Raw genomic sequence first — 27,209 nt, 5'->3', positions numbered from 1 at the left:
ATTCCCCACTTTCTATTTCTGGGTATATTGAGGTAGAAAAACTGATAAAATATAATGAAAAATCAGGGGTATCATAAAATAGTCCAATATATGAATTGTGCAAAGTCCGCCCAGTTTGGAGATAAGTAGCGCTAAGTCACTGCTGCTGGATTATTGTATAACAGATCCTAGGTATGGTTTCAAGTTTATAGTAAGAATTGTCGGTGCACCGCACCACTCACCACCCTGTTTTGGTATGGGAGCTCCTCTGTTTAGCTTTGGATGAGGGCTGGCACCCGCCTCGTTACTGGTAGTGCCCGCCCGAGGATGCGCTGAGCAGATGTAGATGACAGAGCTTTACGTGGTAACTGCGGTGATTTCCAATGGATAGACGGCTGCGGTCTGGCACGGATTGCTTCCGGCCTCGAAGGTGATGATGTCCGCAGCTGTAGGTGGGTGTTAGCAGACAGTATGGATGAGCTGTGGTGTCGGCATCCACATGTGTCAATGTCTTTGGATGCACGCGCTGTAACAGTGGTACTGTAACAGGGGGGTTCTAGCTGTTACAAGTTGTTTGATCAAATTTACAGACAATGTTTGCGGTAAATGTCCTTTGCACAATTGAGGGGGTAATAAAACCAGGTTAGATGGGGGGATTTGTGGAATCTCCAATGAAGGAATCACCGTCCACCCTGCGGACAAGGGTGGTGGAATTGTAGTTTTAGATTCAACTAAATATAATCAAGAATGTACCAGACAATTGTCTGATATGAACACCGAAAAACCGGGCAACGCCGGGTACTCAGCTAGTTCTTACTATAAAATTAAAATCATACCTCGGATTTGTTATACAATAATCCAGCAACATTGACTTTGCGCTACTTATCTACAAACTTAACAGACTTTGCGCAATTCATATATTGGACTATTTTATGATACCCCTGATTTTTCATTATGTTTTATCAGTTTTTCTACCTCAATATACCCAGAAATAGAAAGTGGGGAATATTTTGTTCATCCTGTTTATTACAGTGACCATATTGGCATGATATCATATTTATACTCATAATATCTATTGTATCTGGAGCAAGGGCCCTGGGCTAGACTGCAGTTGTTTAATTTAACATATTGCATTTTATTTAATACATATTAGAATATTGTACCGTACTGGACCTAATATTCTTTCCGTTGTATACCTTTAAGGACTGGTTGCATTATATATATATATATATATATATATATATATATATATATATATCTGTGTATAGGTAACACCAGTAACCTCTGACTTCTTTTGCTAAGTGAGCTACAAAATTTTTTGTTCTTTTTGCCACAATTTACAAATCTGTTTAACTTTTCTGGCACCAGTTGATTTGAGAAAAAATAGTTTTCCACCGGAGTACCCCTTTAATGATAAATCATTATATGAACTGCATCCAAGAAAACAAGAGCATGATGAATGGAACAGACATGGTCTATGGAAATATCCATTTAGGAGCTAATGAATGAAACAATTAGGCAGATCTATATCCATTTATTTCTGGACTAAACTGTATTTTGCCAGTATTTTGCCCGTTCTGCCGTGTTGCTATTGTACCCCACACATCTCCATATTCAGGGTGCATATTCTCTATCATGCCATTAAATAAAACAGAACCAATGTTAAGCTCTTTTCAACAAGATTATCCGGCAGATGAATAATAACAGTGTGGAGCGGCAAGAGATGTGCAGATTATAACTCAAAGTACTAGACTTTATAGTGTTAATCTACCAGTTTAATAGAGGAAAATTGTGTTAATTAAAAAGTCCAAGCCAAGGAGGTCAAATGTATCTGAGGCCGGCCATGAATAATTGAACAGGTTTGGTAAAGGGCAATTCAGTCTGACTTTAAAAAGGAAAGAGAAAATACCACGCTAACATTATGCTCCGTGCGGCACAATCTCTATTTGTTTCTGGGCACAAAATGATCTATCATTAGTTTCTTATTAAGATAAAACCTGTGATCATGGGTTCAGCATCCCCTGGAAAATACCCCTTTAGGGTACGTTCACACGCAGATTTGATGCGCAGGATTTTCTGCTGCATATTTCAATGTAAACTAAATGACTGAGCGCAGCTTCTAATCTGCAGTTACAAATTCTGCGCATCAAATCTCCTGGATCCTGTATGTGTGAATGTACCCTTAATAGGTACTACTATAAATCAATAGTACAAGCCTTGTAACATTTAAGATAAATGCTTCATTCTCCACTCTTCTGGCTTTATTCCTGCTCCTACTTCCTTTGTAAACTCTTCAAAAACTGCTCAAGTCCGTCTGAAGATGGATTGGCCTAGCTTACTGAGGGATAAGGTTATAGCAGCCCTTAAAAGTCTATGGAGAGCGGGAGGCCGGGCTGTAGATTGTAGTGAATGTTATGTCTTACCCCACAGCTGGATTCAAAGCTTACACTGCTTAGAACTGCTCTATAATGTCCTCCATGCTGCTGCTTCTGGGGTCTTCTATAGAGATATAGGGGAGCAGGATTCTCTCTTTTGTGCAGTGAATGTTATATCTCACACCAGAGCTGGATTCACAGCTTTTACTGCTCAGTACTGCTATATCGTGCAGATAAAGTAAGAAAATCTATTCTCCTCTTGTCTTCTAAGGAGTGATGACTTAAAGATTTAGATGAAATGGTTAAGCTCTCTGGGATGGACGAGGATGAGTTACCTGGCAAACAGTTACCTCATCTGGCATTCTCCCTAAATATTCCCATAAAGATACATACATATATATATATATATATATATATATATATATATATATATGTGTATCTGACAGGAAGATGGTGATGTAGGCTGGAGGGGCTGGTCAGAGATGGTACCATCCTCCCAGTTCACTGCCCCCATCATGATAAACCACCCACTGCCTTTATTTTTATTATTTGTTACGTTTCTACCTTGATATTGCTCTGTATTTTTTGCTCAGTCTTTGGCAGATTCACAGACTGGGAAGGGGCGTTCCCCAGCAGGCTGTGACATCTGAAGCCATACAGGGGAGAACTTCCTCCCTCACACTGCTGCACACAGTCCAGAGCAGTTCAGTGTGTGAGATGAGCTATGATTGGCTAAGGCTGCACACACCCATCTCAGCATTTCCTGATTTTGGACTTCTGCCTGGACAGCAGGAGTCCAAAGTCTGTGCAAAAGATGGGGGCGGAAATGTGCTTTGGACAAGTAGGGAGACACCTAGTGGCAGCTTTTCAAAACACAAATAAAACAAAGAAAACTTCATTTTTCTTTAAACAAAGTATATTAGAAAGATTTTTTATTTACCATAAGAATTGCAATAGCAAAAATTATTTTTAATGAGAGTGCCCATTTAAAGATACAGCCAAGCCAGCAGACAGCAGAAGCAGATGCATTGTCTTGGGAGAGAAGGAGGAATCAAGAAGCTGGAGACAACGCCACACTGACAATGAGAGGACTACACAACTTCCTGTCAGGGAAACTTAAATACCCCTTTAATGGTGATGGTTTACACCTCACCCACAATCCTGGGACATGTGGTTCTATCACTTGTTCACCCCAACCCAGACCACCTTCCTAACCTATGTACAGTGACCCCCTCGACCTACAATGGCCCCGACATATGATAATTTCAACATGCGATGGCCTCTCAGAGGCCATCGCATGTTGAAGGCAGCATCAACATACGATGTTTTTTTATGTCGGGGCCATCGCATAAACGGCTATCCGGCAGCGCAGACTGCTTTAGCTGCCACCGGATAGCCGTTTACGGTGCCCCGTGTGGTCCGCTGACGATCACTTACCTGTCCTCGGGGCTCCGGCGCGTTCCTCTTCGGGATCCCCTGCATCGTCGTCACTCTCCATCGACCTCATCACGTCGCTGCGCACGCCGTCCCGTCATCCAATAGGAGAGGCGTGCGTAGCGACGTGATGGCGGCGACGGAGAGCGCGGATGCCGGAAAGCAGAGGCCTTGCCGGATCGTCGGGGACGCGGTGACAGCGATGGACGGCGACATCCCGGGCAGCGGTGACGAGCGGTGACGGTCCGGAGCGGCGGGGACAGGTGAGTTCAACTTCGTCTAACAGTGGTCTACAACCTGCGGACCTCCAGATGTTGCAAAACTACAACACCCAGCATGCCCGGAGAGCCAACGGCTGTCCGGGCATGCTGTGTGTTGTAGTTTTGCAACATCTGGAGGTCCGCAGGTTGTAGACCACTGTCCTATACTTTCCATTGCACGGATCCCTCAACATGCGATGGTTTCAACAAACGATGGTCCGTTTGGAACGGATTACCATCGTATGTTGAGGGACCACCGTAGTTGCAGCGGGTAGTAAGATCTTCCTCTCCGTCATCCCTTTTTAGGTTAGTTTGCAGTAAGCCTGTGTAGGTTTCCTCACGGGGGATGATGCCAACATGAGCAGTCCGCACGTGTTCCATAGCGGCTTTAGGGGCTATATTCAGGATTTTTATCTTAATTCTTCAGGCGGGAGGCTGGGGGGGGGGGGGGGGAGCAGTCATGAGTATTAGCTTTGACGGTAATTTCGACTGTGACCGTATCAGAGTAACATTTCTCAGTTCATCCCTGTGATGGTTGTGACTGCACTGTAGTGAATGGGATTCCGGCACCGTGCTGTATACACTGCGGTGCCTTCATATACTCTGAGAATAGAATCTGGAGATTGTCCCTGATTAGAATTAATGTCACCAAAGATGTGGCAGATTATTCCAGTGCGGGAGCAGCGGCCAGAGTAAAATACCATTTACGAAACCCAATGCACTGAGCTGGAATGCTTTTCCATGGCAACCTCTAAGTTCCTTTTTGCATTCCTTTGGCTGGGGCGCAGCTGTTGCAAAGCAAATTTACAGTTATATCTTATTGTGTGAGAAACCATTTTAACCCCGCAGGGCGAGACATGCGTATTGTGATGAGAAAAAATATCATTTGTTACTCTTATGATATGCTCGTTTGGAGTGAACTCCATGGAGACAATAAATTGGCATTTGTTGTTCCTTGTAGTGATGAGCGAATTTACGGTAAATTCGATTCGTCACGAACTTCTCGGCTCGGCAGTCGATGACTTATCCTGCATAAATTAGTTCAGCTTTCCGGTGCTCCGGTGGGGCTGGAAAAAGTGGATACAGTCCTAGGAAAGAGTCTCCTAGGACTGTATCCACCTTTTCCAGCCCACCGGAGCACCGGAAAGCTGAACTAATTTATGCAGGAAAAGTCATCAACTGCCGAGCCGAGAAGTTCGTGATGAATCAAATTTACTGTAAGTTCGCTCATCTCTAGTTTCTTGCTCTTTCTATAATGTATGGGTTGACCTTATTTCCTTGAGACAAAAAAGATACCGTATTTTTCGCCGTATAAGACGCACTTTTTCTTCCCCAAAACTGGTGCGTCTTATACGGCAAATACATGTCATATCGCGGCGGTCCCCATCAACCGCAGGGACCCGCGGCTAATACAGGACGGGTCCCTGCGGTGATGTCCTGTATTAACCATTCAGACGTGTGATCAAAGCTGACCGCCGCGTCTGAAGTGAAAGTGACACTAACCCGGCTGCTCGGTCGCGGCGCGGCGTCCCGAACAGCTTACCGGACACCGGGAGGGACCTTACCTGCCTCCTCGGTGTCTGCTCCGTACCGGAATCCCCTGCATATGGCCGGCGCTCTCCTTCAACGTCATTATGTCGTCGCGCACGCCGTCCCTTCATCCAACAGGAGCGGCGTGCGTAGCGACGTGATGGCGGCGACGGAGAGCGAGCAGAGACGTTCCGGATCGACGGGGACACTCCGGCGACATCCAGGGCAGCGGTGATGAGCGGTGACGGTCCGGAGAGGCGGGGACACATGAGTATTACCTCCTATACCAGTGGTCTTCAACCTGCGGACCTCCAGATGTTGCAAAACTACAACTCCTGGCATGCCCGGACAGCCAACGGCTGTCCGGGCATGCTGGGAGTTGTAGTTTTGCAACATCTGGAGGTCCGCAGGTTGAAGATCACTGTCCTATACTTTACATTGTATTTGGTTCAGAATCTTTTTTTTTCTAGATTTTGCACCTTTAAAATTGGGTGCGTCTTATATGCCGGTGCGTCTTATAGGGTGAAAAATACGGTACATTGGGATAGCAAAAATTAGACGGGGTTATATATAGTTGTAGGCCCCTATACTGCTCAAATCTATCATTGTAGGCCCCCATACTACCCCCACATTAAGGTGTAGGCGTCACGTCCGCGTCTCGGAGGCAGCGCCAAGCACAGAATGCTGAGGGCTGCACCGAGATGGGGGGGGGGGGGGGGGTCCCCAGCTGCGGGACCCCCGGGATCATACATCTTATCCCCTATCCTTTTGATAGGGGATGAGATGTATAAAACCAAAATACCCCTTTAAAGTGTCCGCAACGCTGGCTACCACTTTAGGAATGGAGACCAGTGGCTTCTGTGGCACATAAATGCAGAAATGTTAGTTTTTTGTCCCATATTGCTTAAAAAAACTGACAAAATCAACAACAAAAAAGTCTAAAATAAAACCCCCAAAAATGTGACTGTTCCGTTTAAAATTGAATGGTCGGCCTGATAGAATATAGAAAGAATAACTTTTATAACTGTAGTCTACCCTATAATTTATGTAAAGAATTACGAATGAAGAATCAACACCGGTGCTACAAAGCGTAAGTGATTCACACGTTAATGGTTCATCGGTGACTTGGAACGTTTCGTCTTTTGTGCCATGTTGCAGAAGCGTTGAAGCTGGAGAGTTCAGGAGACCAATATGTGCATGTCACTTCCTTTAGTCACGGTCTGTGCCACTTAAATGCATGCTGCCAGTATAATGGTCACACATTCTAAGGCTGGGTCTACAAATAATATTCTGCTCAGTAGTTTTTAGCCAAAACCAGTAATGAGCCAAAAACACAGAAAATGAGGATATCTTATAATTTTTTTTCTCTGTGTTGGAGCCACTCCAGATTTTAGCTAAAGATACTGACCAAAATACTGTGGTGGCCCAGTACAGGAGTTGTACCCTGTAACCTTGCTGTCCTGTCAGACAGCCTCCTTGCAGTGTCCCCTGGGCCCCCCTGCACCTGTTCCCCTTGTATAGTTATCTTTATACTGTGTATTGTATATAAATGTTATAGCTTTAAAGGGTACCTCTCATCAAAAAAACTATAGATTAATGTAAGCAGAATAACTTTACAATTGCATGTTATTAAAAAATATGCTTCTTTTTATTTAATTTTCCACTTTGAAGAAATGACCACTAGGGGTCTCCCTACCAGTCCTGGCAGCAAGCATTTCAGACTCATGCTGGAGTCCTAAACAGGACCAGGCTTTATCATTCGAGCGCAGAGCACAAAGATCAATGTGGTTGTATGAAACCACATTGAACTGCATGAGGAATCTAATGATTCCTCCTAAAAGTCCCCTAAGGGTACTAAAAGTGTAAAAAAAAAAAAAGTTAAATAAAAAGTTTAAAAACACACACATTAACCCCCTCCTTATTGAAAGTTTAAATCACCCCCCTTTTCCCAAAATTCCATATAAAAAAATATATAAACATAATAAACATATGTGGTATCGCCGCGTGCGTAAATGGTCGAACTATAAAAATACATCGTTAATCAAACTGCATCAATGGCGTACATGCAAAAAGTCCAAAATAGCGTATTTTTGGTCACTTTTTATATCATGAAAAAATGAATAAAAAGCGATAAAAAAAGTCCAATCAATACAAAAATGGTACCGCTAAAAACTTCAGATCAGAAAAAAGTTCCCTATTTTTACAGGTTCACCTTGAATTTGTGGACCATGAATTTATGGTTGGCCACCCTGCCCAGCACTCCAGACAAATGTCCCACCAGTCCCTCCCTTAGCTATGACCAAGGCCAGGTGGTCTCAGATATGGTGCCTATAGCATTGCCATAAAGTGTCCAAATAACAATGCCAAGCAGTTGCCTAAGTAGCGCTCATCTAGGGTACTTAGAGCTGTGGTTGCCAACCAGGGCTGCTATTAGAATTTTTGGGGCCACTTAGACAGCTCAGTCCTACAGGAACGCAAGGGAACAGAGCTCCTGCACTTTATCCACAGCAGAAACACTGTTCTCATTAGCAGGAGTCCTGCAGGACCAGTCTTTGAGTGGAAATCCTGGATGAGTTCCCACATTTTTTTCTCTCAGGACTTCACCCCTGGTTATTGGCTTTACCCCCCCCCCCCGACGGTGACTCTGCTGCCAAGTGTGGAAATGGGGGGTGCAAGCTTAAGTTGCTTAAGTCATTAGGACTAATTGCATTCCACTAGTAATTTAAAGGGTGACACATGCCTAATGAAACCTCATGAAGCAGGGCTCCCCAACTTATAGTAAGCCCTGTAGTGAAGAGTATCGGAAGGGAGGGGCACATGACAGGGGGATTATGGCCAAATAGGAAGGGGTTAAAGATGAGTTGTAGGGAAGTGCAGTTTTAGTGTGAGGAGAAGTGGGAGGAGTTTGGAAGGGCTAAAAAGTAAGGGGAGGAGAGGAGGAGCCAGGCAGTTGCCGCACACAAGAAAAAGGTTCCCGCTCACCCTCCCTTGTGGTTTCTGCAGCAGTGGATGGGGCAGGAGAAGTTCCGGAGGCATCAGGTACTGTGGATCGGGAGGAAAGTGGGGCGTGGAGGAGATATGGTTCCTGTGGCCATGGGGGCCCAGGGAAGGATACGGGGCTCTGAAGGGGGTGCTCCTGGGCCAGCTGTTGGTCAGCCGGGAGTAAGAGTAGGAGGCCCCAGGAATTCAGGTTGGTGGAAATAAAGTGGACGGTGCCTCTGGGTCTTCTCCTGGTAACGTTTGGGTTCAACTGTTCTGGTTACATACATATATATATATATAATGTTTTTATTGTATGACGTTCAGACAAAGTTATATTTATGCACAATCTTTTAATTGTTATTAATAAAATTGGGCTGCTGTGGCTTAGCACCATACAGATGTGTCGGTCATTATTGGTTGAGTGGTTGGATGGTCAAGGACAGGCAGCTAGAATCTCCCCTAGTCATGTTCTCCAGCTGTTGTGAAACTACAACTCCCATTATAACTTGACAGCCTTCGTTTGCCATTACCATTGGTACCGGTGGAAAGACACGCCCCTAATACAATCCCCTGCAAAATACAGTATATATATTATATATTTTCCAAACAGTGAGCCTCCAGCTGTTGCTAAACTACAACTCCCAGCATGCCTGGACAGGGCATGCTGGGAGTTGAAGTTTTGCAACAGCAGGGGACACTATGTTTGGAAAACACTGATATAGAGCAATGATTCCCAACGTGTGGTTTTCCAGCAGTCGAAAAATTACAACTCCCATCATGCCCTGAAATCTGTCGGCTATCATTACAACTGGTGATGACAGGGGTGGCATAGCTTTAATACAACCCTTGCAAACTACTGTATATAGAGTGATGTTTTTATAACTTGTGGATCTCCAACGCTTCCAAATTACAACTACAATCATGCCCTGAAATCCATCAACTATTGGGGAAGACTAGGGTGGCATACCCCTAATACAACCCCCTGCAAAATACAGCATATAGAGCGATGTTCCCTTAAAGGGCTACTCCACTGGAAAACATTTTTTTTAATCAACTGGTGCCAGAAAGTTAAACAGATTTGTAAATTATTTCTATAAATCTTAATCCTTCCAGTACTTAACAGCTGCTGGAAGGATTAAGGACAGTTCCTGAAATGGACAGAGGTGTCAGCAGAGAACACAATGGACAGACTGGAAAGAAATTAAAAAAGAAAATAAATTCCTGTGGAGCATACAGCAGCTGATAAGTACTTGACGGATTAATATTTTTTAATAGAAATAATTTACAAATCTGTATAACTTTCTGGCACCAATTGATAAAAAATAATAAAAATAAATATGTTTTCCAGTGGAGCACCCCTTTAACTTGTAGCTCTCCGGTGCTTCCAAATTACAATTCCCATCATGCCCTGAAAGCTATTGGCTATCATTACAATTGGTAATGGTAGGAGTGGCACACCCCTAATACAACCCCTGCAAAATACAGTATATAGCGTGATGTTCCCGAACTTGTGACTGCCCATCGGTTTCAAATTATGACTCCCTTCATTCCCTGACAGCCTTTGGATGTCAGAACATAATGAGAGTTGTAGTTTTTCAACCTCCGGGTTAAAAAACTTCCCACTAAAATACTGTAGGGTGAGCAAAAATAGACTTGAAAATCCTATCTCCCCCATACATGAGATGAATGCCTGCTCATACAGTGATGGTATATATATGTATATATATATATATATATATATCTATATATATATATATACATCATCACACCTTGTATATTAGGAATACGAATTCTATTATTTTTGATGGCAATAGCGTTAGATGTACTTGAGATATATATATATACAGTGGTCCCTCAACATACGATGGTAATCCGTTCCAAACGGACCATCGTTTGTTGAAACCATCGCATGTTGAGGGATCCGTGCAATGTAAAGTATAGGACAGTGGTCTACAACCTGCGGACCTCCAGATGTTGCAAAACTACAACACCCAGCATGCTGGGTGTTGTAGTTTTGCAACATCTGGAGGTCTGCAGGTTGTAGACCACTGTTAGAGAAAGTTGTACTCACCTGTCCCCACCGCTCCGGTCCGTCACCGCTCGTCAGCGCTGCCCTGGATGTCACCGTCCATCGATGTCGCCACGTCCCCGAGGTGTCCCCGCCGCTCCAACAAAGCCTCTGCTTCCCCTTCATCCTCGCTCTCCATCGCCGCCATCACGTTGTTACGCACGCCGCTCCTATTGGATGACGGGACGGCGTGCACAGCGACGTGATGATGACGATGGAGAGCGCCGACGATGCAGGGGATCCCGAAGAGGACGCGCCGGAGCCTCGAGGACAGGTAAGTGATCGTCACCGGAGCTCACGGGGCACCGTAAACGGCTATCCGGTGGATGCTGAAGCAGTCTGCGCTGCCGGATAACCGTTTATGCGACGGCCCCGACATACAAAAGCATTGTATGTTGATGCTGCCTTCAACATGCGATGGCCTCTGAGAGACCATCATATGGGGAAATGATCGTATGTCGGGGCCATCGTAGGTCGGGGGGGTCACTGTATATATACATCTAACGCTATTGCCATCAAATATAATAGAATTCATATTCCTAATATACAAGGTGTGATGAGGGTGATATGTATATGTATATATATATATATATATATACATTTATATTTATATATATATATATCATCACATCTTGTATATTAGGAATATGAATTCTATTATATTTGATTGCAATAGCGTTAGATGAATTCGTATTCCTAATATACAGGGTGTGATACATATATATATATATATATATATATATATGTATATATATAGATAGATATATCTCAAGAACATCTAATGCTATTACTGTCAAAAATAAAATTATTCGGATTCTTAATGTTCAAGGTGTGAATATATATTTATATATCTATTTATTTAACCCATTACTATCTATTCACCCCCCCCCCCCCCCCGTCTTTTCATTTATTATCATCCAGTGCATTCCTCAACAGCAAGTTTGAGAATTCCATCGCTGAAGCAGATGAACACTAGAGAGAGCTGTGCTTACTCCAGGATGGGGGCAGCTGACAGAACAAAGCATGGAGAGAGCAGAATGAGCATCCAAGGGAAACAGCTCAAAGCAGCATTGTAGAGCAACCTCCGGAGAGCAGCTGAGAAGGCTACCAGTCTGCAACGGGGAGGAAACAGGACCATGGGGGTACATGTCTGAAGTGGAGGCGGGAAGACGGCTTTTGGGATGCTGAAAAATCCGGCAGTCACACTGAGGAATTTGGGCAAGGAAAAAAAAAAAAAAAAACAGGACTTTTGTGCATTAAGCGGCTCATTGGTTTGCAGTAGTGAGCATAGGCATCATGCTGCAGGACTAGTCAATGCTACAACATTGGACTGATGCTGGGAATCGAAAACCAGGAGACAGCCAGACCTTGTGTGTGGGAGGAATACGGTGGATCACACTGCCACATCCTGCTGGGAGCAGCCAGAGTGGGGGTTGCAGTGATTCACAGGGACTGAGCGCTTGGAACCGGCTTTGGGAAAGGTTGCATTGAGCGAAGTGACATCCCGGGTTACCCTGAGACATCATGTCGAGCAAAAGAGCATGGTGACTACCCTGCAGCGGCATTAGGCTTGTCACCTCCTGTCTGCACTCTGGCAGCCAAAATCAGCAGGTAGGACACTTACTCCTTACCCCGGCGCTGGCACTGGCATGACTCACCCCCTTTTTCTATACGGCAAAGCCTTCTCGATATCGTGCATGTATGCCATACACTAAAGCATGTATACAGGTTGGCACTGCCGTCGCAGCCGCCTTACATAAGTACCTTCTGGGATTGTACGTCTTCATTCAATGTACCGGGGTGATGCCCCTAAGAGATGCCCAGGACATTGACCTGCTGTGTATGTCTAATAATGCGTTGTGCCCCCCCTTGACGTTATTTATTATTCCCACGGGTCACATTCAGGATAAATCTAGGATGAGATAGAGGTCGGTATCACTCCGAAAAACAAAAAACAAAAATAAAAAAATCTAACAAAAAAAAAACTGTGCCAGGAGGAGAGACAAAAATGAGTTTTCCCATGGCAGCCTCAGACTTATTACCATACGCCGAAAGGTAATTTGCAGCCTAGATCAGATCCGCTTCCATTTTTCCCGAAAAAAAATAAAAAATAATAAGTAGACGGCATGAAGAAGAAGAGGAAGGCCATGGGAGCCGGGTGGAGGGGCTGTTTAAGGTGACATTTGGTGATTGAGTTAATGGATTTACCAGGAGCTGTCCAGCCTGTGGTGCTGAAATCTCAGGCAGGAGGAATAATGTCAACTCAATAGGCTGTGCATGTGCATTGGGGTCTACGTGTGTTGCGTTGTCTGTCGTCTTGGCTTTATGTTGGAGAGGGAGCTATGTGTAATTGGGTTTCTGCCTTTAGTCAACTGTCTTGGCCGTGTCGGTAATAATCCAATGCAGCTTTTCCCAACCAGTGTGCCTCCAGCTGTTGCAAAACTACAACTCCTAGCATGCCCGGACAGCCGAAGGCTGTCCGGGCATGCTAGGAGTTGTAGTTTTGCAACAGCTGGAGGCACACTGGTTGGGAAACACCGATTTAATGTAATGTTTTATATAGGATGTATTGTGTTCTTGCAAGACAATATGGACTCTGTTTAGTAATGTATGTTATAAAGTTACCTGTCTTCCTACCCTGGCAGCAAAAATTTGGATGACCCATACCAAGGTACAACCATGCAGTAGACCTGAACTAGTCGTATACTTATCCATGCTGTTCTGAACTTTATTGCGAATCCTATAAATCCTCCATTAAAGGAGTACTCCGGTGGAATTTTTTTTTATTTTATTTTTTTAATCAACTGGTGCCATAAATTTAAACAGATTTGTAAATGGCTTTTATTTAAAAAAAAATATTAATCCTTCCAGTACTTATCAGCAGCTGTATACTACAGAGGAAGTTCTTTTCTTTTTGAATTTCTTTTACGTCTGTCCATGGTGCTCTCTGCTGACACCTCAGTTCATGTCAGGAACTGTCCAGAGCAGGATAGGTTTGCTATGGGAAACTGGTCCTGACATGAACAGAGGTGTCAGCAGAGAGCACCGTGGACAGACAGACAAAAAAAGAAAAGAAATGAAAAACAGAAATTAACTTCCTCTGTATTATACAGCAGCTGATAAGTACTGGAAGGATTAAGATTTACTTTTATTAAAAAATATGAATCCTTCCACTACTTATCAGCTGCTGTATATGACAGAGGAAGTTCTTTTCTTTTTGACTTTTCTGTCTGTCCACAGTGCTCTCTGCTGACACCTCAGTTCATGCCAGGAACTGTCCAGAGCAGGATAGGTTTGCTATGGGAAATTGTTCCTGCTCTGGACAGTTCCTTTGCTAAATTCCTCCAAGGTAAACCACAGGATAAATCAAGCGCCACGAGCTTGTAAGGAGCAACAGTTTATTTTACCCAAAATGCAACGCGTTTTGCGGCAAAGACCGCTTCATCAGGCAGTTCCTGACACGGACAGAGGTGTCAGCAGAGAGCACCGTGGACAGACAAAAAAAAAAAAAAAGAAAGAAACTTCCTCTGTATTATACAGCATCTGATAAGTACTGGAAGGATTACAATTTTTAAATAGAAGTAATTTACAAATCTGTTTAACTTTCTGGCACCACTTGATTAAAAAAATAAAATGTTTTCCACCGGAGTACCCCTTTAATGGAGGATTTATAGGATTGGAAGTAAAGTTCAGAGCAGTATGGACAAGTATACGACTAGTTCAGGTCTACTGCATGGTTGCACCAATGGTTTCCAACGGAGTACCCCTTTAAATGTGCTCCTTGAATTGAAAACTTCTAAGGTGTCACCATTTCCCACCCTTAATGATAGCAATACGTATTGTGTTCAAGAATAGGCGTGATCCCGAAAACTTCTCGGCTGACTGTAAAGTAAGGTATAGCCGAGTGCGGTCTGCTGGGTGTAATGGCTACTAAAGGGCAAGAATGATTGTTGGATAAAACAAAGATCACAGCCACAGTTCTTCCTTTCTATGGGTACAGCCTCATGGCATAGACGGTAGCATAGACATCATTTTCTTTGTGTCTCTTGGAGAAAAGGAATATGTAGTATATTGCATTGTATTCATGCCAGAAATGGAATATTAGACTCCTAACATGTACGGCACGCTCTTACATAATACATAATGTATACATTATTCTCTATGGATATATCCAGTATTGGTTTGTGTGGTGTGAATATACATTGACCCTTCCACAGACTTCTCAGATAGGGTCCCATGAAATATTTACTTAAGGACATGTTGGACAATACAGAAATCTAGAGTCTTTATCGGAATATTATGTAGAATTAAAGTTTTGGTTTGGCCTAGAGTTACACAGGCAGAACCTGGAGATTTTGGATCATGCATGAAGACTGGTGGGGGTGAATGAATGCTATTCTGCAAAGAAGATTGGGCTAAACATGGATGACAAGTATTTGGTTCAGTCTCGGCAGGAGATGGTTTTATGGATGCTAGATAAGCGTAATAATTCAAGAATCTTGTTAAAGAGGTATTCTGGCCAGAAGTATAAATGCTAGAAGAGTGGTAAAGCAGTTTGGGAGGGGGTCCGACCCCAATAGATCACAAGAATGGAGGACATTAACTTCCGTCAGTGTCGTAGCTTTTGAATGAATATTCACCACTTCATTATATACTCCTTTTATCTATGATCTTGTGGTTCGCTTGGGGGGAATCGGTTCATAAGGGGGGGTCCATGCTCTAGCAATAGGGGGGATCCCAGCAGTAACACCTCCACCGATCTAGCATGTATTACCTCTATAATAGAGAGGGGATAAATGCTCCTGATGGAATACACCTTTAGGTGATGCTCTTCAATAGGACAAAATAAGAGTAAAAATAGGAATCTGGACCGGGCTAAGAACTAGAAATGCTAGACCTGAGTTTATAATGGAGCAAGCTCTTTGTCAAGTAGTACATACCATAGAAACAGCTGATATGAGAAGTGGGAACCAGCTCAGGTACCCTATCCTAAGCCCTGCACAGGGCTCCTCTTCTCCACAATCCAACCACTGTTACCCAATAAGCTTGTAGGCAATGGCTGGAGGCTTATGCTTTCCTTAAAGGGGTACTCTGGTGGAAAAAAAATGTTAAATCAACTGGTGGCAGAAAGTTATACAGATTTGTAAATTACTTCTATTTAAAAATCTTAATCCTTCCAGTACTTATCAGCTGCTGTTATGCTCCACAGGAAGTTGTATTTCTTTCTGGAGTTCTTTTCAGTCTGACCACAGTGCTCTCTGCTGACACCTCTGTCCGTATCAGGAACTGTCCAGAGGAGGAGAGGTTTGCTATGGGGATTTGCTTGTACAATGGTCCCTCAACATATGATGGTAATTCGTTCCAAACGAGCCATCGTTTGTCGAATCCATCGTATGTTGAGGGATTCGTGCAATGTAAAGTATAGGAAGCTGTACTCACCTGTCCCCGCCGCTCTAGACCACGTCCCGCCACTCCCGATGGTGTCCCCGCCGCTCCCGATGGTGACCCCGGGCCTCCGCTGGGCTCTACTGGTCTTCTCCGGTCCTCTGCTGGGCTCTCCTGGTCTTCTCCGGTCCTCCTCTGTTTTCCGCAAGGCCTTACTGGGCCTACGTAGCGACATCATTACGCCGCTGCGTACACCGCTCCTATTGGATGACGGGGCGGCGTGCGCAACAGTGTATTGACGTCACTGGAGAGGGCCAAGAAGACACCGGAGGACCAGCGCTGGACCCGGAGAGCACCCCGGAGCATCGTGGAGGGGTAAGTAATACTTACCGCACCACAAGGGGAACATTAAGCTGCTATCCGGCAGCAGCTTAAGCATTTTGCGCTGCCGGATAGCACTTAATGCGATGGCCCCGACATAAAAAAGCATTGTATGTCGCTGCTGACATCGACATGCGATGGCCTCTGAGAGGCCATCGTATGTCGATTTGATCATATGTCGGGGCCATTGTAGGTCGGGGGGGTCACTGTACACTTACCAGTTCCTGATACCGACAGAGGTGACAGCAGAGAGCACTGTGGTCAGACTGAAAAGAACTCCAGAAAGAAATACAACTTCCTGTGGAGCATACAGCAGCTGATACGTACTGGAAGGATTAAGATTTTTAAATAGAAGTCATTTACAAATCTGGATAACTTTCTGGCACCAGTTGATTTGAAAAAATTTGTTTCCCACTGGAGTACCCCATCAAGGAGGATGGGAATGGATTAAAGTAAATGCACCCCATGTCCCTATATAGAAGGAGACTGACAAGGGTAAGCCTATATCTGGGGAATATGGTAGATCAATTGAAAAGCAAGGTTACATGTACATGACCACTTTAAGGGCTGGTTGGGAGTCTACATACTGCAAAAATCACATCTTCTGCAGTAAATACCACAGTATTTTCTGAACGGTGTGTCTCCAGCTGTTGCAAAACTTAAACTCCCAGCATGCCCGGACAGCCAAAGGCTGTCTGGGCATGCTGGAAGTTGTAGTTTTGCAACAGCTTGAGACACACCGTTTGGAAAACACCCAAAACCACATACAGTACATAATGCACTATACTAAAGAGGCTGGAATTTCAATTGGGGGAAAGTCTATAATATATGTCCGGTCTCTTCAGTAGAAATTGCAACTCTTAGGGGAAGGCCTTGTAACGTGCTGTGTTACCTGATTCCATACATCATGTCCACGTTTTCTACTGATGAGCTGAAAAGTGTTCTTCTTATATGTTAACCTGAGAAAATGCTAGTATCCAACTTACGGGATTGTCATAAAATATAATGTCTATTATACATTGCAGTCTTGGATATGGTGAAGAGAAATTTCTCCTGCACTGCCCTTCTCTAGATGTTAGCTTCTGCTGTGTCAGGATAGGATCCGGCTTGTTGGGTAGAGTTGGATGGTATTGTTTGGAAAACCTATCTTGTGGAGGGTTTCCTGAGACCCTACACTTTCTCTGTTCTTGGTGGTAGAACCCATTGTTTCATGCCCTAATAGGCAATTTAGAAAAGTCTCTCTCATCCAGACCACCCATAACTGTGCACCACTCTATCTGAGGTCTGAGGTCACATTGTTTGGAGAACTAAGCTTCATGGGGGTCTGGTTTCCTGAGACCCTACATGTTCTCTGTTCTTGGTGGTAGAACCCATTGTTTCATGCCCTAATAGGCAATTATACAAAAGGCCCTCTCATCCAAACCACTCCATAACTGTGCTTCACTCTATCTGAGGTCTGAGGTCACATTGTTTGGAGAACTAAGCTTGTGGGTGGTCTGGTTTCCTGAGACCCTACACGTTCTCTGTTCTTGGTGGTAGAACCCATTGTTTCATGCCCTAATAGGAAATTATACAAATGGTCTTCTCATCCAGACCACTCCACAACTGTGCTCCACTCTATTAGAGGTTGCATTGTTTGGAGAAGCTAGCATGTGTGTGTATGTGTGTGCCTGTGTGTGTGTGTGTGGGGGGGGGGGGGGGGGGAGGGGGTTCTTGCTTTCAGAGACCCTCCACATTCTGTGTTCTTGGTGGTAGAACCCATTGTTCCATGCTCCAATAGGCAATTATACAAAAACAAAAAGGTCCTCTTATCCAGACCACCCCGATAACTGTGCTACATCCTATAGGGGTCGCATTGTTTGGCGAAGCTAGCCTGTGTGTGTGTGTGTGTGTGTGTATGTGTATGTGGGGGGGGGGGGTCTAGCTTTCAGAGACCCTCAACGTTCTGAGTTTTTGGCGGTAGAACCCATTGTTCCAAGCTCTAATAGGCAATTATACAAAAACAAAAAGGTCCTCTCCTTCAGACCACCCCCATAACTGTTCTTCACCCTATCTGAGGTCGCATTGTTTGAAGAACATAGCTTGTGGGGGGTCTGGCTTCCTAAGATCCTCTACGTTCTCTGTTCTTGGTGGTAGAACACATCGTTTTATGCCTTAATAGGCTATTATACAAAAAGGTCCTCACATCCAGAGCACCCCCATAACTCTGCTCCACTTTATCTGAGGTAGAATTTTTTTGAAAGACCCTACCTTGTAAGGAATCTATCTTTCTGAGACCCTCCACGTTCTATGTCCTTGGTGGTAGAACCCATTGTTCCAAGACCTAATAGGCAATTTTACAAAAGGTCCTTTCATCCATACAACCCTCATAACTGTGCTCCACTTTATCTGAGGGGTGCTATCAGAGACCTTTTCTGGCAGTTCAAGTAATTTTTATTGAATTCTTCAAATAAACAATAATATATATTAGGAGTGTCATTACTTCATGTGCTCCCAACTATTAGAGAAAATGATATAACCTTACAGAAAAACAAAAGGAATAAACATAACATTAATGTATTTTAAAATAAATTTTGGGACATGGGATCCATGAATAATTTTGAGTAGAATTTTCTTATGGAAAGGCAGTTGAATATAGTAATGGTGCAGTTATCCATGGATAACCACTTTTAAGTTTTGTAGTTTTCCAACATACAAATTTTAATAATTAACATGTATGTTAGTTCTGAATCATTAACATGTATGTTAGTTCTGAATAACAATCGGACAGCGATAATGCACCAATTACACCAATTACAGCAATGCCCTGGGCCACTGCCTATCCTGCTTATCTTGGTTCTGCTTGCCCTAATCCCGCTTCAAGAGAATTCTGCTTGCAGACTCTTTAATGAAGCAAAATTGAATTCTCACCCAGGTAGCGGTTGATACAAAGATAAGGAATTATGGGAAGCGATTCCATCTGAAATTCTTACCGACTAAGACAAAGGAAGATGCAGCCCTGGTGATATTATCTTGCAGTCGTTGCTCTCGGTACATAGTCTGGGAGATAAAGCGGAGAGCGAGCTAGTGGCTGGATGTGTATATTGCAATTAGGAAGAATTAACTCCTCAATGTGATCACATTTATCAGCGTAATGAGCGAGAGGAGCAGGAACCGGTGAACTCTACATCTCACACTATGTACATAGAAAGGGTCAACTCTGCTCCACTTTTCCAGGCTAATTCTTAACAACGACGTCGGGTGATCCAATAAGGGGATGCTAAATCCTTTGTCACAGGCATGGCGAGAGCTTTTTAATCCTGTTTCTCTCAACATGATTGCCGTCTCTGATTTCATCTTCTTTCTGCATTCGCTGTAATGAGCCAATGTTGTGGTAAAGGATGCAATCATTTTTAGTTGATTAACATCAGCAATTATTTCTCTGTTTACTCCTCCTCAGCTGCACGGAGAAAATACCAGGACCGTTTCTAACCTTTGTGTCTCGGTTTAGACTGCAATAGTACAAGTAGGAACCAAGCAAATCAGTTTTTGCATAAAAAAAGGTGTCTGTAGGGCTCATTACTCCTAGATTGGCTTTGGTCCCTAGGGTGTAGGTACCATAGAGGCAGGTGCTTTGGAGTCCATAGAAGAGAGTTGTCTGCTTCGGTTGGCCTTACGTGAACTTGTCTGGCTTCTCCACTCTTCATGCACTGCTTACTTAAAGTGAACCTGTCGTCTGCAAAAACATTTTATATAATATAGATAATACCATTATATGTATATTTGTAGTATACATTGGTTAAAAACTATGTATATTTTAGGGTGAAAAAATGCTGTCCCTGCAGCTATTGCCTGTGTGTCTCTGTGTAGAGACCAAATACAGGCTTGTCGATCAGTCTGCTGTGAGAGCTGGGGGCATGTCACAGAGCCTCAGTGCAAAGAGCTCTGCTTGTCCTCAGTGAACAGAGCCCTGCTCGTCCTCAGTGTACAGAGCCCTGCTTGTCCTCGGTGTACAGAGCCCTGCTTGTCCTCAGTGCACAGAGCCCCGCTTGTCCTCAGTGCACAGAGCCCCGCTTGTCCTCAGTGTACAGAGCCCCACTTGTCCTCAGTGTACAGAGCTCCGCTTGTCCTCAGTGTACAGAGCCCTGCTTGTCCTCAGTGTACAGAGTCCCGCTTGTCCTCAGTGTACAGAGCCCTGCTTGTCCTCAGTGTACGGAGCCCCGCTTGTCCTCAGTGTACGAAGCCCCGCTTGTGCTCAGTGTACAGAGCCCCGCTTGTCCTCAGTGTACAGAGCCCCGCTTGTCCTCAGTGTACAGAGCCCCGCTTGTCCTCAGTGTACAGAGCCCCGCTTGTCCTCAGTGTACAGAGCCCCACTTGTCCTCAGTGTACAGAGCCCCGCTTGTCCTCAGTGTACAGAGCCCTGCTTGTCCTCGGTGCACAGAGCCCTGCTTGTCCTCAGTGTACAGAGCCCTGCTTGTCCTCAGTGTACAGAGCCCCGCTTGTCCTCAGTGTACATAGCCCTGCTTGTCCTCAGTGTACAGAGCCCTGCTTGTCCTCAGTGTACAGAGTCCTGCTTGTCCTCAGTCTATAAAGCCCTGCTTGTCCTCAGTGCACAGAGCCCTGCTTGTCCTCAGTGTACAGGGTCCTGCTTGTCCTCACTGTACAGAGTCCTGCTTGTCCTCAGTCTACAAAGCCCTGCTTGTCCTCAGTGTACAGAGCCCTGCTTGTCTTCAGTGTAAAGAACCCTGCTTGTCCTCAGTCTACAGAGCCCTGCTTGTCCTAAGTGTACAGAGCCCTGCTTGTCCTCCATGCCCAGGTACACTTTAAAGTGGCCATACACCTTCAATAGCTGTCAGTTGAGCAAACATGTGGCTGACACATGAATGTTGTAGTTTTGCAACAGCTGGAGACACACTGCTTGGAAAACACTGACTTAGTATAACCTCTTATTTGTTGTGCTGCTGTTTCTTTCATTACTGTACACATAACATCTTACAAACCCGGTGCATCAATGCCAGCCTGTTCAGTCCAGTAAACTTTTCCTTCACCATTATTTTATGGCATAGCAGAAAGAATGCAGTGCTGCCCTGTGTTTGGCTAGAAAAGTAAGGGAAAGTAAGTGCATGTGTGAGTACTGCTGGAAAACTGTCCAGCACTGGTCCCGCCTCCTGAAATGTAGAGAATGAAAAAAAGCTGTGCACCATGGAGGGGATTCTCAGGAGTTACCGTAATCACTAAAATCACCTTGTCATCATACAACAAAATGTAGCAAAAGCATGCAGGTTTTTTTTTATTTTTTTATGTACAGGAATATTTTAGCTATTTTCTATAGTTTAAAGTTTATAACCAGGGCAGTGGGTTCTGCATTCTAAAGGTATGTTCACACGACAGAATTTATGCAATTCCGCAAAAATTACGTTCAGCAACACTTCTTGAATGGAATTGGCGAATTTGCCGAATCTGTGTTCTCAGAATTCAGCAGAAATTCAAGCCCCATTAACTTCATTGGGATTTCGCCGCATAAATTCTGCTGTCTGAATGGAACGGCAGAATCCCATTGAAATGAAAGTACAGTAAATTACAGCGGAATTCTTCCCCGCAATTTCGCACTGAAATTCCACCTTGTGAATATACCCTAAGGCAGCTGACATAAATATAAGTCAATGGACTGAATCACCAGGACAAGATGGATTACAGACACCATGGGTTCTGCCTACAGAAGCTTTTCCAGGCCTTCTACAGTACAATACAGCTGTGAGTTCATATCCCTCTGCTGATTCTGTCCCAGTCTACACAGCAAAGCCTATTGTGTGTGCTTCAGCGGCTTGTGTAAATCCTGGAATATTTCAGTATATATTTGTTTTAATATTAAATATTTAATATTGATAATGCAAAAATCTAACTTATTTAAGAATACATCCCGTTTTATACAGAACTGTCCCCCAAAGCACTTGATTCTTTCTGACACGAGAAATGACTTTGACTTTTTTTATTTTATTCATAGCTGGTTAACTCTTGTGACATAACATTTAACTTTCAGGAAGTGATTGCATATATCTGTAACCCCTGCTTTCAAGCCTAATGCCCTTGACCGACAACCCGTCCTCTACGGACTTGGGAGTCGATGAGTGGTTTCCCAGCAGACTTGGCAGAGGGAGGAGTTTGAGCTGGTGAAAGTCTGCTTTCCCTTTTAACTCCTTTGCTTTATTTCCATACCCCCTCCTTTGTGGGGATGCTAAAGCCCCTTTGGGTTCCTTACTGAGACGGGATTCTTCTATCTCCTTGTTCAGCCGATTTCAGCACATTTGAAACCCTTTGATGTGTAAGAGACTGGATTATTAGGGAAGAGAGCAGAGCAAGGTGGATAGAGATAAAACAACATCCAGGCTAGTAGAAGCGCAGTCTTCGAAAATTTTCACTATACAGATTCCATCAGGCATTAGCCCTAATACTTTTAGGATTAGAGCCGTGTCTCGCACCATTCTATTCTGGGAGCGTACATTCCATGAGTACTAATAAGTCATGTGCTAAGTGGCTGCTCTCTCTCCGTTTTGGAGATCCTAAAAATATACCCCAAAAAAATGAGAAAAATCTACTCATAAAAACAAGCCGCTTGATATCAAGCTGGCTGCTTTCTGTATCAATTCTATAAATTTTCATGCATGAGCGAATACGTCTTTCTGCTTTACTATTCCGCTCAGCCTGTGTACTGACCTTGTATCAGCAGGGGTGCGTCTGGGCACCTTACATATTTAGTCTTTGTCCTTTCCATTAATCTTGGTACTTTCAAATACAGTGTCCTAGCTAAAGATCATCCTATAACCTCCATGGATTTTAGGTATGTGGTAGCTTGGGGGTGTCGGGTAGGTAGGGTGTAGCTGTGCAGTGGTGAAAGGGTGTTGGATTAACCCTTAACTGTCGTGACGCCAGGGTGAGGGTTCCTCTCTGTATATGTATCCTACCGCCACCCGTCCCAGGAACGATAGGGAGGAATATAGGATTGTCCACAACCGGAATTTTAGTAAACTGAAGATAACTTTACTGCAGATTTTATGCAGGCTAAACGTAGTAACAGTCTTTACAGTGGACCGGACTTTGGGCTCCTCACAGGTTTGGTTGGGACCTTATAGGGAATAAGCTTGAAGGATTGGGGGGGTCCGAGCACTGGGACCCCCTGCGATTTCCTGTTTGGAGCCCCGATTCTCCAGCACAGAGGGGGGCCGGACCGAGCCCCAAGCGTCCCCTCCATAAAGCTCTATGGGAGAGCAGAAGATTGGAGATTGCAGGGGGCCCCAATGCTCAGACCCCCCACAATCTAAAACTTATCCCGGATAGGGGATACATTGGGTGCGGGCTGCGGGGGTCGTGACATCACCATCAAGTGTCGGGGCAAATTATCACAATAAGTAGGTGAATTATCTTTGCTACTCACATTAAACACAGAATCCACATAGCAAAATGTCCAAGGTTCCCCTCCCATAGACTTGCATCGAGGGGGCGTGGTGTGACGTCACGAAGTGCTTGGAACAAAATGTTGCGAACGCTGGGGCAGTGGAGTACCCATTTAAGAACATACTGGTGTCTACAAAGTGTACTGGTTGAGGAAATAAGTCATTTGTAATCTTGGAGAAAAAGTTGACTTGAGGGTTGAATACTTTTGCAGTGCCATGTATTTGATTGTTTGCTTTACTACTAGGCTTGTCATGTTAGGATAAGTTCATACTGCTGTTGTGCTCCGACCCGTTAAGGGTCTGTTTGCCGGGTCCCGATGGATCCCATTGACTTGAATAGGATCATTCAGCTGTACTCATTTTGTTAGGACCTTTTTCCATTTTAAGTCCATAATTGTGTAGTATTTCTGGGGTTATGTTAGGTTATGTTATTGTTGAACTGATACTGTGTCTAACTGTTTATCATTGATAATAGGTCATAATTATGTTATCTCTTTTTAATGGGATAATTATTTTAATAGACTTATCATTAAAAATTATGTTTTAGTGTTTTTGCTTCTATAATTCAGTCCATTGGGTGACCAGTATTTTCCAGGAGTTGAGCGGCGAAAAAAAAATAGGACATGTAGTATTTTTTTCTCCGTTCAACTCCCATCCCTCCGACAGACTGGCCGGTAGAGCTCCCTTTACCGGAGCACAATGATGGTGTGAATAAACAGTATTGCATACCGTACCTTGTATGGTGGTCCCCAAAGTCAGAGTTACTACGTTCAGGTAGGGTCCCCAAGGTGGGACAGCCCCTAGTTGCCTCTCTTCTACTCTAATTTTATATGTTTCTATGTACATATTTGATAATGTATATTTAATATAATGCATATTAGTACTTACCTTGTTAGCGTCGCAGGACCTTCGGTCATGTGACCATGTTAATTCCTCTATGGTATGTTAGAGGACCTGTGGAGGTCCTTGGTTCACATGCTACCTAAAATTCTATGTGAAGGTGATTGACAGAAGTATTGGACCAATTAGCTCTAGTCCAGCCCCTGCCCATATAAGGGAGCTGTAGCCAATTATTGCTCTCTTGGGTTGCTGCTCTCGTGGATGCCGGCCTAGCAGGACGGATCTCCGCAACTTTCAAAGACAAGCTAGGCCAGAAAACCTACCGGCCTCAGCCTAAACTAAACCGTGAGTTCTAAACTAATCCCCTAGCGTGACTACTGGACCGCAATTAAATCCCCTAAATCCAGTGGAACAGCGCATATCAGTCTACGGACTCTAAAACGCTTAAAGTCCCAACCACTGTCAATCTCTAAGAGACTTTGCATGTATAGAGACTGTTCCGGTTATGAAGCTTGCATAAAATCTTCAGTAAAGTTCCGACTGTTTTCAGCAAGCTCTCCGGTTGTGGACATTCAATTATTCTATACCTCCCTATTGCTCTTGGGAAGGGTGGCGGTAGGACAAGCATTGCAGAGGAGCCCTCACCCTGGCATCACAAATAGAAAGGGTTGAACAAGCACCCTTTAGTCACCGCACAGCTACATCCCATATACCCTACTTCCCCAGGCTATCACAAATGCATTCTACACTGTGCTAGTGCTGGAGATTTTCTTTCTGTATATTAACAACCTGGAAACAACATCTGGAGTTTTGCACATTAGTATGTGTTATATCAGCATTACATGAATTTTTATGCTAATTTATGCAAAAAAAACAACAACAAAAAATATAATATCAGCTTCTTTGTTTTGTTGTTCCGATAGAAACTTTTCAGATTCACACCTTAGCATTCTGTATTATTGTGTTCTTTACGCATCCTGATAACAATGATGTTTACGCCATTAATACATATAACTTGTAGTACTGTTTCCAACATCATATGCAAACATAAGTATCCAGCCAGCTGATGTGTTTATTTAAAAAAATAGGCAAATCATTATAAAAGCTTACATTCAATGTTGGGAAGCCAGATCGCTTCATCTGGCTTCCTGGCGTTAGATGTAAGCTTTTATGAAGATTTAACTGGAGACACTGGGCTGATGGATATCATGTGTTTGCATATGTTCTACCTCAGTATTTTCCAACCAGGGGGCCTCCAGCTGTTGCAAAACTACAACTCCCAGCATGCATGGACAGCCTTTGTCCTCAGTGCACATAGCCCCGCTTGTCCTCAGTGTACAGAGCCCTGCTTGTCCTCAGTGTACAGAGCCCTGCTTGTCCTCGGTGTACAGAGCCCTGCTTGTCCTCAGTGCACATAGCCCTGCTTGTCCTCAGTGTACAGAGCCCTGCTTGTCCTCAGTGCACATAGCCCTGCTTGTCCTCAGTGCACAGAGCCCTGCTTGTCCTCACTGCACAGATCCCTGCTTGTCCACAGTGTACAGAGCCCTGCTTGTCCTCGGTGTACAGAGCCCTGCTTGTCCTCAGTGTACAGAGCCCTGCTTATCCTCAGTGTACAGAGCCCTGCTTGTGTTCAGTGTACAGAGCCCTGCTTGTCCTCACTGTACAAAGCCCTGCTTCTCCTCAGTGCACAGAGCCCTGCTTTTCCTCAGTGTACAGAGCCCTGCTTGTCCTCAGTGTAGATAGCCCTGCTTGTCCTCAGTGTACAGAGCCCTGCTTGTCCTCAGTGTACAGAGCCCTGCTTGTCCTCAGTGTACAGAGCCCTGCTTGTCTTCAGTGTACAGAGCCCTGCTTGTCCTCAGTGTACAGAGCCCTGCTTGTCTTCAGTGTACAGAGCCCTGCTTGTCCTCAGTGTACAGAGCCCTGCTTGTCCTAAGTGTACAGAGCCCTGCTTGTCCTCAGTGTACAGAGCCCTGCTTGTCCTCAGTGTACAGAGCCCTGCTTGTCCACCCATACTTCCTGTATTTGGTCCCCTCACAGAGACACACATACAATAGCTGCAGGGACAAAAATATACAATTTTTTGACCAATTTATATTACAAATATACATATGTAATGTTATTATCTACATTATATAAAATGTTTTTGAAAATGACAGGTACACTTTAAATATATCATAGGATTAATAATAATGATCTGTAAAACAAGATGAACTAGAGAGCTATGCCAGTGTAATTTAATTTGGAAAGGATAGCTTCTGCAAAACAGCAGCCAAATGGTATCATTAGTTCTGACCGGCTGGCTGTTACATTGCATAGTCATACCATGAATGGTTAGAGACTTGTACATCATAAAACTCAGTTTAAAACTGACTTGACTAAGCTATACTTTGATGCTCAAGTCATCATAACTACTCAAGAACCTGTAGGAACCTGTAGGAATAAAATATGTGCTGCTTCAGGTTCGACCCAGCAAGCAGACAACAGTACAACAGAGGTTGTACTCTTTGGACAGTTCCTTCTTGTTAGAAAAGTCCTGACTATAAAC

General features: G+C 44.1%; 1 protein-coding gene across 1 annotated transcript in view; it reads left to right on the top strand.

Moving 5' to 3' along the window:
* Positions 1-227: 227 nt before the first annotated feature.
* Positions 228-27,209, top strand: part of SHANK1 (SH3 and multiple ankyrin repeat domains 1) — a 518,963-nt gene continuing 491,981 nt past the window's right edge. Inside the window, exons 1-2 of the mRNA XM_056543605.1 lie at positions 228-431; positions 11,550-12,239. The gene's annotated coding sequence lies outside the window, so the exon portion shown is untranslated. The remainder of the gene's footprint in view (positions 432-11,549; positions 12,240-27,209) is intronic.

The sequence above is a fragment of the Hyla sarda genome, chromosome 10 (genome assembly GCF_029499605.1).
Source record: "Hyla sarda isolate aHylSar1 chromosome 10, aHylSar1.hap1, whole genome shotgun sequence".
Taxonomy (NCBI): domain Eukaryota; kingdom Metazoa; phylum Chordata; class Amphibia; order Anura; family Hylidae; genus Hyla; species Hyla sarda.
The sequence above is the reverse complement of the archived record's forward strand: the minus strand, read 5'-3'. Positions and strand labels throughout refer to the sequence as shown.